This window comes from Lissotriton vulgaris, unplaced genomic scaffold, assembly GCF_964263255.1.
Source record: "Lissotriton vulgaris unplaced genomic scaffold, aLisVul1.2 SCAFFOLD_1924, whole genome shotgun sequence".
Lineage (NCBI taxonomy): Eukaryota > Metazoa > Chordata > Amphibia > Caudata > Salamandridae > Lissotriton > Lissotriton vulgaris.
In genome coordinates this window covers 274402-286901 of record NW_028249199.1, presented here as the reverse complement: position 1 = coordinate 286901, position 12500 = coordinate 274402, and positions in this window count along the sequence as shown.

Genomic DNA, 12500 nt, shown 5'->3' with positions numbered 1-12500 from the left:
GAATTTTTCTAACAGCTAGGACAGGTGCATCAGTATTAATAGCATCAAGAAAATGTGCAACTCCATTTATAACAAGCCTTGGCAATGCAATAGGTCTCGCATTTGCAAAAGTTAGAGCTATCGGCATTGTAAATGGTAAAGTTTTTATCTATGTGTTAGTTTTTGAAAATAGATAAAGAAATGCTATTGTCATTTACAATGCTAATACCTTAAAATGTTCCATTGTAAATGAGAATGTATTTTATGTATGTTTTAAAAAAAAAACCCTGACAGGGCCATATGCATCAACACATTCTCCTATAGAAACATAATGGCCAAAACCCTTTGATGCATCTGCCCTTTAACGCTGACATCAACTCACCCTGCTATCCTTACGCAGTTGATACATGGCGTGCAATTGGTTAGGAATTAGTAAGGCCAGAGGTCAGAACCATAAAACAGCCTGAAGCGCTGAGCCCGTGTACACTATAACACGAGCATAACTTAATATAAGAATGTTTTACTTTATGCAGGTGTGTGTGCAAATGTAAAAGATCAGCAAGTTTCACGCTCGCTGCTGACATCACGTGTGATTGTATATTTACGGCACTTAATACTGACCAACTCACCCTGCTATCCTTACGCAGTTGGTACATGTAATGCTATTTGTTGGGAATTCGTAAGGCCAGAGGTCAGAACCATAAAACAGCCTGAAGCGCAGAGACCGTGTTCACTATAACACAAGCATAGCTGAAAATAAGAATGTTTTGTTTTGTGCAGATGCGTGTGCAATTTTAAACATCAGCGAGTTTCACGCTCGCTGCTGACATCAAGTGTGATCGTATATTTACGGCACTTAATTCTGATGTCAACCCGCCATGCCATTGATAGGAAATTGGTAAGGACAGAGGTTACAACTATAAAACAGCCAGAAGCGCTAAACTGATGTTCACTATAACTGAGCATCGCTTATAATAAGAATGCTTTGTTGTATGCAGGTGGACGTACAAATGTAAAAGATCAGCGAGTTTCACGCTCGCTGCTGACATTTGATGTGATGGTATATTTACTTCACTTAATTAAGACATGAACTCACCCTGCTATCCTTACGCAGTCGGTTCATGGCGTGCCATTCGTTGGGAATTCACAAAAAGGCCCACGAATTTAACCAGCTGAAACCTGAATATATCGGCCCAACAAGGTAGGTCAGATAGCAAGTATTATAAATGTTAGAAGCAACAAAGCAGCAATTGCACAGAAACAACATTAGCCATTTCTCTTAACAGAATGGCAGTTTGCATGTAAGGCGGAGGCAACCATCTAACAGGCAAGGAAGTCTTTCAAGTTTGCTCCCTCACGCGAAAAGATTCGTGTAATTACAAGAATGTATTCCGTAGTTCTCACTCTCTTTGGAAATTACTTGGTAGGTTCGCACAAAATGGTTTAAAATACTGAGTCTCATTTGAATGGAGGCGAGCATGGAAAATTGTGAATAAAACTTTATTGTTTTCTTTGTATCTTCCATAGATATAATGACAACGCCCTGAAGAGATCCCAGGGACTGGTGTCCTGGAATCGAAACGCGTCTGCACTTACTAAAGGAGCATTTTTTCCATCATTTGCTCGCCCAAACAGTGGTCATTTATTGACTAAAACTCCTTTAGTTTAGAATTGATTTAAGTATCAAATTTCAAGGCATATGATTATATGATGCATGGTTTTGTGTATTAGTTTTCTGTTTTATGTAGGATGTCAGTATTCATTTCATTCAATGATCTTCTGTTTTGTCAGTATTTGTTTGTAAATTGTATTGTATAACAGTGTGAATACATGGATGTTCAGTGGTCCTATTTGCTAAAAATGTTTTCATAAAAATTTGAAAAAATAGATATAAACAGTTGGTATAAAAAAACTACCTGATCAAACCAGACAATTGATGGTTTGGCCTATCGAATTCTGTCTAAAATAATGGTGGTCTGGGCATGTTTGTGTTTTTCTCATTTAAGTAGGGTCCAGCCTAACCACGTGTCCACAAGGGCCGAACTCCTTAGTTTTTCAAAATCCGTTGGGAATTCAGCAAGGCAGAGGTTACAACTATAAAACAGCCTGAAGCGCTGCGCCATTGTACACTATAACACGAGCATAACTTAAAATACAAATATTGATGCTGCTAGAATAATATGCGAGAAAGTACGACTGAAGAACGATTTCACGTATGCTAATGAAGCAGCACAGTGGACTTAGGCCCACTTTGGGAAGCAGATCATATGTTCACAAGCACAAAGAATCGGCCCCAGTGTCTTCCACCCGCATCCATACAAGGTGCACCCAGCCAGTTCGGCATTATCCCGCAACTGTAAATAATGTCTGAAAAGGGAAACAAAGAAGACAGACTGAAAGTCTAGTATAGTGTGAAATGTTAACTTGTTTCTGCCAGTTGTGTAAGGAAACCAGGACAAGCTAATTAAGTGCTTTGAGCCTTGCAGTAAAGATTGTAATCTCTTGGCTCGCAGCATCTGAGAGGTGCAAATGAACAAACAGCGTGATGCTAAGGGCCGTAAAAACAAGGATATTGTGCTGCATAACTAAACACTTATAAGGTCCCAAAGGCGAGACCTATTGGCTATGCCAATGCTTGTTTTGTCTGTAGGCGAGACCTAAACATTTAGGATATTTGCGCATCCTGCCTCCTGCATATTCAGGCAGGGACTCTTCAGTACCACACTAACCTATGCATCAACCCCATCACAGAGCCTGTGTTCAGTTGTGGGGTGCATACGTCCCCATATTGCTCTATGTATGAATGTTGCCCTGCTGTTTCTGAATGATGCTTTTGACGTCATTGTTTTTTCTTTCTGATGCGCTGAAACGAGTTCTACAAAACAGTGTCAACCTTTTATTTTATAAACGGTCGTGGTGCAATTGTGACGTTGTTTTCAATGTTACCTCTGAACATACAATGCAGTATCGATACAACTGCGATCAGCTGCATTCCCATGGTCAATCGGTTCATATGTGACCTGTGACGATTACCTCAGTGGCTGATCAGAGGGGCCCGGAATTTCCACCATTGAACCGCAGGTTCTATTAGATTGGAAATAGTTTTGACGTAGTACGTAGTACTTTAAATGACTTATGCAAAATCCATACTATCCTTTGTTCTTACCTCGTGCTCTTCCTTCAACACCTGTGATTAGAAGTCTGCATGGGAAGGCTGCTGTCTTTAAGACAATAGTTATTCAAAGTCCTGTCATAATCTCCTCTTTCACAATCTGACTCTGTTTATCAACATATGCCTTTAACTTCGAGGCGTGGACAATGTTTGAATAGTGCTTGTATAGCTTGAAAATGTGCATTTGTGTTTCACGAAGCTTTCATTAAAAAAAATATAAAGAAGGTAAACAGAACCCTGTGCACGTACAATTAGGAGGGCAGCCTGTTCCATATCATTTCTGATTGTTTGCGGGATTCACTTAAAGAAACAGGGTGTATGACTGTATGAGTGTATGAAATGTGTAGATTATGGTGATTGGTTCAATTGTCCCAGACTTTCTTCCGTGGATTGTCTGTCGTAGAGACTGTGACGCAAACGTGAATTAGACCGTGAAATGTTTTTTATCTCCACCTTCTTTTTCACACCCAATGTGCACACTTACATCAGCCATTTTTGGCATCAAGTGTAGGTGCTCAAATTGCGTAGGAAAAATCATGGAAAATATGTGAGAATAGCCACAAACTTTGCCTTTCCAATGGCAATCGCCATCCCACTCCATAAGGAAAATGCTTAAATGTGATGATGCAGAACATTTGGTCAATTTCATGGTTATGATACCTCATTGCCTGTAACTTTACTCAAAAAGTAAGTTTAGGAGTCCTAGGTAACGAGACACGAGCAGGAAGGCTTATCCCGGAGGCAATGTAAGTTAAGTATTTGCGCACGCACCCACCAGCAACAACATCCCAGGCCCCCCACAAAAGGAACACCACACAAGGTTAGATGTAAAAATAGCCTTTGTATTATACCAAACACATTAGATAAGAAAAACACACTTTACAATGTGCCATAGGCACAGGCAGAATTTACAGGGGATTATGTACATGGGACAGGGCCACATGGGCCACTGTCAGGAATAAGAACTTTTAGAACTAGCACTTGGTAGAATTAGCACTTTGTAGGAATAACACTTAGCACATATAATAACTGTAGCACCAAATAACAAATGTAGCACACAACCAGTAACCACTGGTAAAAGGTAAGTACCACCTACGCAATCCTAAACACTTTAGGCAAATATCACGCAGGGAACCATGAATAAGTATGGGCGGAAAATCCGTTCCGCTCGCGGATTTTGCGGATTTTCGGTAAATTCGCAATCCGCGAGATTCGCGAATTTCCCGCAAAATCCGCAAATCCGCGAGCAGCGGATTTTATGGCTTGCTCGCACTGTACGCGTGAGTTCGCGGCTTCCCAGTTCAACTTCGCGCCCCACGAATAAGCGCTAAATTGCAGAAATACGATCTTAGCAAAACTGAAACTACTTACCAGGTTCAAAAGTTCAAGCTCATCATTAGTAGCCATTTCCTGTAGTGCTTCCTGAGGGGCCCCTCCAGAGTTCAGTTGCCTACTTGCAACTATTATGTGACCCTGCTCTGACCCTCAGAATAGTTACACATATGCCACAAAGGTCCTGAATTACAGCTAAGGGAGACAAGCAGGAGCCAGGCTGGAAGTTCAAATCCAGTGACACATTAATCAGCCCCTAATTCATTATTGTCAGTTGGGGCAGGGCAGGTGTTGTAACTAATTTTGCAACAATGAAAGCACTTAGCAAGTGCAAAAGATCACTAATCAGGAAGCACTAAGGAAGCAGGTGCCAGCTAAAAAAATATTCTGTGACACATTAATCAGCCCCAAATTAATTCAGGTCACTTGAGGCAGGGAAGGTGTGCTTTGCTTTGCCACAATAATGTACACTGGACAATCAGAGGGTGCTGTGATGAAACAGAGGGTGGCATGGGTGAGCCAGAGGGTGGCATGAGTAGTCAGAGAGTGGCAGTGGTGACAGAGGGTGGCAGTGATGAAGAAGAGTGTCCCAAACAGGCTGGACACGTAGAAACAACAAGTTCGCAAAACTTGCGACCCGACAGGTAAGTTCGCGTTTGCGAAATTGTACAAAAACCCTCGCGAACTGGCAGAAACCCGCGCGAACACAAAAAAAAATCCGCAAATTCGCGAGAATTCGCGGATTTTGCGGATTGCGAGTTCGCAAATCCGCAAAATTCGCGAACGCGAGATTCGCAAAATTCGCCCATGCCTATGAACTCCCTAGTAGAACCTATACTAGGTAAAACAACCTCCTAAGCATAAACATATGTCTAGAGGTATCAGAACAGGGTACGCAAAATATCCTACACAGTACATTTCCTAGCACCCTAAGAAGCACATAAATCACATTTAGCGCAGAAATCACATTAAAGTCCAGGTTGCGCCACTGCGCCAAAACCTACACGTAGCAGCTGCCCACTACTTGCTGGGCAGCTGAGGACAAGAACAGGGCCTAAACGCTGCAGCTGGCACTAAGTGCTGCGCAGCTGGTGAAGGCCAAAGTGGGGGTGAAGGAGTGCGACTCACTCGTGAGTCCAAAGTACATGTCCCTAGGAAGGAAAACCTAAACGGTTGGAGCCCTCTGGCTCTAGAAATACATGTTGCGCATACGGTGAAGCCCTATAGGCTCTGAAATCTGGCTCCTAAACTAATTATGCACAACCCAGAAAAAGAACTGGCCCCCAACGGTGGAGCCCTTTGGCTCTAGGACAACGGGGGCCCTCAGGGGCAAGAACACGGGCCCTTCTGGCCCTCGGGACCCCCACTGGGGCTTTTGGGATTATTGGGGCCACGGGCCCCCGGGACCCCCATGGGGCCCTTGAAGCTACCAAAGAGCCATTGGTGGAGTGGCCCACTGCCATCTGGGGCCGCTCTGAAGAAGGGCACCACTCTGGTGCCTTGGGAGCACATGTGACCCCCCCCGCCCCAGCCGTCTCAACTTACCGGCTCTCGGCGCGGGGGGAGGCTCTCTTCATCGGGCGGCGGGGCAGGCACAGGCAATGTGCCTCGAGCCCCTCAGCTTCTATGGAACCCTCGGTGACGCTTGAGGGGCTCTCCCTCACTTCTGGGAGCCCCGCCTTCGCAAAGGCGCCATGCCTTACCCGGTCCTCTTTCCTCATGGGCCGGGACTTCGTGTAGAGCCCTCGAGGCTCCGAGCAGCTTTTCCTTCACGGGCAGCATCCCCGGTCTCCCTCTCCCTATGGGAGACCGGCAAATCGGGCATGGCTTCCCTCAGGCAGGGGGGAGCGGAAGTGAGTCAATACAGGCCCCGCCCAAAGTCAGGCGGGCGCGGGCCTGACTTCCGGTTTCTCGTGTTGGGGACTATAATGAGGGGTAGGCTCCCTCAGTAGAAAAAGTAAATAGCGGGATGGGCACCCGCGGTGATAACCACAAAAAAAGCAGGGTGGCACCCACACTTAGTTAAATCTAAATACGGGCAAAACACAGGGTGGGCACCTGCGAGGTACACAAGGGCAGGAGCGCTTCCCCCAGAGGGAATACAACAGCGCTCTGCCTATAAATGCAGAATAAAGTGCTCACCAGGGGATGGGGGTCACAGAGACCACCAGGCCCTCAAGGAATGACCCCCCAGGAAAGAAAAGGGCCCAGCAACAGGCAGGACATCACAGAACAAGTCTTCTAGGGCCAGGAAGAAGGGTCCACAAGAAGTCCATCAGCATTCCAGGGGCTGGGCTGGTAAGTGCAATCAATTCTGCTGCTTGAGCTGAATTATGTGGGATGCGTGCAGCTTCAACAATCGTATGCAAAGTCGTGACAGCATATGCCGCAGTCGTATCACCATTCGGAAGCTTGAAGCACGAACCATCAACCCACAAAGTACCATCACAATCTGGAAGAGTAGTATTTTTCAAGTCTATCCTCCCTTTCGTTTCTTCCTCAGTTCTAAGGAAACAATCATGTTGTTCTTCAACATTCTCTCTCTCAACTGAAATCGGCAACAACGTGGCTGGATTCAACGTTTTGCATCTTTTAATGTGTACATGACTCGCTAACAGTGTCAACTCGTAACCTGACAATCAAGCACTAGTTAAGTGCTGTGTCTTGGTTCTGTTTAACAAGGTGTCCACTGCATGTGGAACCATCACAATCAGCATATTATTCATCACTAAACCATCAGACTGCCGAATAGAAACAGCTGCTGCTGCCGTGGCTCTCAAACAACTTGGCAATGCTTTAGCTACCGGATCCAAAGTCGACAAGAAATATGCACATGGTTTATTCTCCTGATAGAAGCTTGGATTTTTTTGGTGTCATGCCTGGCTCTTCTACTCTCAGTTCTAGCTTCCATTTGAATTTGCTTTAATGTTGCAAATATCATGTCTAGTTTCCCGACCTCAGCTTGGGTGTCTTGCCCGTCTTCCTTATAAAGATTGGAGGTAGCAGAGTAGTCCCATATCAACTTTTTGTGAGTGCTCTTATGCAAACTTGTGGGAGAGCCTGTTTTCCTGCCTGTCAGCTTGCGTTTTTTTTGTGTTCCTCTCCCTTTGGAACCTCCTGTGTCGCCAGAGCTAGAGCATGAATCTTCTGATTCTCTCTCATCTTCGCTGCTTGTTATAGTAGAGTCTGATTCTTCGGGGACTGAGAAAAACCTATCCCCCTCAGCCCCCTCAGCACCCTCAGCACTCTCTGCACCCTCTGTGGGATCAATGTCTAGCTGTTCCTTTTGCCCTTGCCGTGGTCTAGGGCTCATAGCAATATCCTTTTGTATATTTTTCCCAGCTTGCTCTTGCTCCTCTAAGATTCCAGCCTCCACCTCCTGTAGCGCTTCTAACAGTGGGTCTGTGCTCAATGCCTCTGCTATTCCAGCCCCACCAGCATCTCCCACCTCTTTATCCGCGTCGATATGCTCCGTTTCCCCCTCGGCGGTAGTTGACGATCTTGCCGCTTGTTGTTCCGCGGGAAGCGTGAGCTCTGTTCGTGCTGTTTGTGCCGGTTGCCTGGTAACGCCTCCGCTTGCGTCCTCGAGGACGCTGTTCCCAGGGCCGGCTGCCGGTAAGCTTCCTGTGTTTAGGAATGCCGCTGTGCCTTCTATTGAAGCCGCCGAAACGACTATGCCTGGTCCTGAAGCCCCCGGGGGTGCTTTGATACTGAAAACTTCTATCACTGAAAGCTGACGGAAGGTGAGGTCGCCTTTCTTTTTCTCCGTTGTGGTTCTTCCCGTTTGGCTGGCTTGATTGTTGTTACCGCCGCTGCGAGTGTCCACATTTAATTTAGGCTCTTTGTCTTTCTCGGCGGCTCTCTCACTCTTCTCGATTTTCCGCTGCTGAGCCTTGGAAGCCGTCGATATCGTGGGTGTAGAGCGTTTGCTGGGGGGTGGCATTTTAGTTTTAGGAATAGTACCAATCCTTCCTGGGTCCTTTTGGCATGTTTCTTTAACTAATCCGAGACTCGAGGTCTGTTTGTCTTTTGCACGATTTGCCATCTCTGTCTCGATAGCTTTTCGAAGTGCACAAAACAAAGTCTTCACTTTATCAAAAACTTGTTTCAGGCTGTAAGATCCGCCGCTTTGTTCCTCGAATCTCAGCCAGCATAACCTCCGTCGCATACTGCCTTTCTGTAGCCGATCAGGTGCCTGGCCCATCCATAGGTCGGAGAGGGGTCTAGATGCGACTTGCACCTACAATGCTACAGCGGCCATCTTGCCTACGAGGAGTAAAAGGTTTACTGTAGTCGGGGGTACCCCACACAGGAACCGAGCACAATGCATCACGCAATTCGGAAAAACTTTTCTGACATTCTTCAGACCACGGAATGGGATTCAGTGTATCTTTACACGTTAATGCCACCAAAGGTTTGGCCAACAAAGAAAAATTCGGTATCCATTGTCTGCAATATGATGTAATGCCCAAGAAAGCATGCACTTCTCTCTGTGTCCTTGGAACACTCAATTTTGCAATTGCCTGAATTCTTTCTGGGGTCAGTTTCCTTCCCTCCTTCGATAAGAGATGACCTAAGTAGGTCACTTCTTGTCGACAATATTGTAGTTTTGAAAGAGACACTTTGTGATGTAATCAGACAAATGACGCAACAACGACAACGTGGTTTCCTTACAAATCTCCTCAGTATCTGCAGCGACAAGCAAATCGTCGACGTACTGAATAAGGGTAGCGCCATCGGGTAAAACAATCGTATCAAGCTGTGTTTTTAAAGCCTGACTATATATCGATGGGCTTTCACAGTAGCCTTGAGGAGCGCGTTTGAACCGGAAGCTTCGGCCTCCTAAACTGAAGCCAAAAATATCCCTACTTTTCTCGGCAATCGGGATGCTGAAGAAAGCATTCTTCAAGTCAATCACCGAGAACCAAGTGGCTGAAGCTGGAATCATAGTCAATAGGGCAGTAATATCAGGGACAACTGGAAACTGTGGCACGACTATTTTATTTACCTCTCTAAGATCAATCACAAACCTGTAAACAGGTGGTTGGGAAGGGTCAGTACGCTTCAAAACAGGCAGAACAGGACTATTACAAATGTTGCCTCTTGTCTCTTCAATTACATCTTTTTCAATTAGGTCATAAATGATCGCTAACAACGCCTTTTCACCTTCGCTAGAGATCTTGTATTGGGGAATGCGCGGCATTCTAACATTGGCTTTCAATGTCACAACATATGGCGGTATTTCCAAAAGACCTACATCATTAGGACCAGTAGCCCAAAGAATATCCGGGAGAGAAGACAATTCTGTTGGAAGTTTATCCTTCGACAAATACATTGGAGAAACCACTCTCTTGCCCAGTGTAAGTTGTACACCCGGAGGAGAACAATACAACATCGCATACAATCTTTTCAACAGAATTAATCCTAACAAGTTCTCACCACAACCTGTCGTCAGAATTAGGGGTGCTTCGAATTCACAAGGTCCAACAGAAAGAGACATAGGACCAGAAATCGGGTTCCTAACCGGGGCGCCAGAAAAACCTACTGAAACATTCGTCTCGCCAGACAAAGGTGCGCCAGGGAGTTTAGAGTGCATAATAGAACTCTTTGTAGCACCAGTATCCAACAGAAAAGGCTTTGACACACCTGATGTAATCACCTCAACATAAGGTCCACTCTGATCTACTGGAACTGAAACAACTCCCTCTCTTTGTCTGTGGCTGTAGGGTGTATCAACCTCTGAAAAGCTTGATATACCCTAATACGTATATTTGTCAACCTCACATTGCACCTTTTTAACAATACCAGCCGAGGACATAATAAATAGTTTTTCCTACCAGCCAGGTATTTTTTAACCTTCACTTTTTTCACCTCACCTCACTACTCACACTTCTCCCTCACACACACACAAACACATAGTTCACTACCAGTGCTCCTACGTATTCGTGAGTCGCAGCACGCCGCATCCCGTAGAGGGGTGCGAAGGCCCCGATGATGAAGCATGACACCAAGGGTCCTGTTGGTGTGTGAGGGGCATTTAAACAACACTATGTGCTCCCCATCACTTTAGGGATCACTACCACCCTCTGAGTGGATTCTATTTTGTTTAAACGTAGTAACAGTATTAGTCATTCTCTGTCGAACAGAAGGAGAAGTTGACAAGACGGGAGATAAAGCAGATTGAGAAAAGGTCAACGTAGGAACAATAGTATGGGAGGTAGCAAGAACAGGTGGAAAACGTTTCAGAAGTTAAAGGCGGAGCAGGTAGCAAAGTCAGTGGCCCTTGAGAAGGCTGCACCAGAGGAATAGGAACCAGCGGAAGAGGAGCTGGCGGCTGTTGGATAGCAAGGGGCAAAGCAACCAGAGGTTGCACCACTAAAGGTTGCGGAGGTGCTGTAGCACTCTGCGCATAAGGGGGTGGTGAACTCAAGAAGTGTGACATTAAAGGACCTTTTTCAAGATCTTTTTCTGCATCTTGCTGGAGAGTTGGCAAAACTGGGTAACATTTATCGATCGCCATTTTCCGTTGCCTGTGCAACTGCTCACTTACCTGTTCTTCTTCGTTATCTTTAAACTGCGTAGCAGCTTGCATTATCGAAATACCCCTTTCTCTCTTATTTCTCTTTGCTAATTTAATTTCCTTCTGCTTGGCTTCCTTACGCCATAGGCGGAAAGAGTCAAACATCGCCAGCCGGGCTTTATTCTTGAAGAGTCTGACCTCTAGATTGTCTAAAATCTCAGTGTCAAAACTACCATATTGGGGCCATTTTAGAACACCATCTTTCCTGGTGTATCGGATCCATACTTCATTATATGTGATGGGGCCTACGCCATGTTTCACATATAGTTCATAGGTCGGAGTTCCAACCGGAGGAACCGGACACGAGTCCTCCAATCGGGAATCCCTATTACAACCAAGACAAAACAAATTTCCAAGTCTGCTAAGACCAGGCATCTTCGCTCACTAGTCTAGCTTCAAACTTCAAAGGATTATCGAATATGATAGTCTCGTGAATACACGAGTCCCTCGGCTTTGGCACTTGCAAGTTCCAAATCAAAGCGATCCCAAGGGGATACCAAAACTAAGAACCAAACTAAGGACTGGGAGATGCTCCACTCATACTTAACTGAGGTATCGATGACGTCACCAGTAGACTCGTCTATCGTTTAGCTCTACCAATCATCAAGAGTCCAAAACAGGGCGATAGTCAGGGCAGCAGTCCTTCATAGCCGTCGGGAAGCGGGGAACCTCGCAGCAAAGACTTTCGGACCACGTCAACATACAGGGGTCGATAAAGTGGCGGCCTTCCTCCAGAATTTTCGCACGAAGCTCCTCACGAACCTCTGGCTTGGACCGGTACCGCTGAAATGGCCCCACTTTGGGCGCCAACTGAAGTACTGGGTTTTTAAGAACCCAGCGGTGCCAGGGACACACCCTATGACCTCGAGTCCTTCCTGTTTTAGACTACAGAAACACAGAGCCTTCTAGGTGAAGTCAAAGATCGAATTTATTGGCTGCAGCCAGTAACAGGTATCCTAGAAGTACAACACGGTGTATATTCTCAGGAGACTGCTCAATCTTACAAAGCCAGCCTTCTCCTTTTATACAAAATATTATGCTTTAGGCAAAAACTCCTTATTTTACAGTTGACCATTCACATATTTTCACTACAAAGAAAAAGCAGAGTCATGATGGCAAGCCCATATTTCACTTTGTCCAGCCCACAATCAATCACCTGGCAAGGCCCCGTATTTTCATCAGATATCGACGGACCCCCAATAAAAACGGGCACCTCCTCCTCGTAAAGCAAGTCATAAAGAAAGAAACAGGGACAGGTGCGTGTAAGATTAGGCATGGTTTGCGTGCAATGAAAGGTTTATGATATGTTGTCTCTTGATACTAATCTCATTCGGCCATTGGGAAAGGTACTGGCCGAACGGGTTTAGCTTCAGGCAGTGGAGTCAGCTTGCCCAGGTCACAGAGAAATCAGCAAAGGTATACGTGTCCTTCAGACTT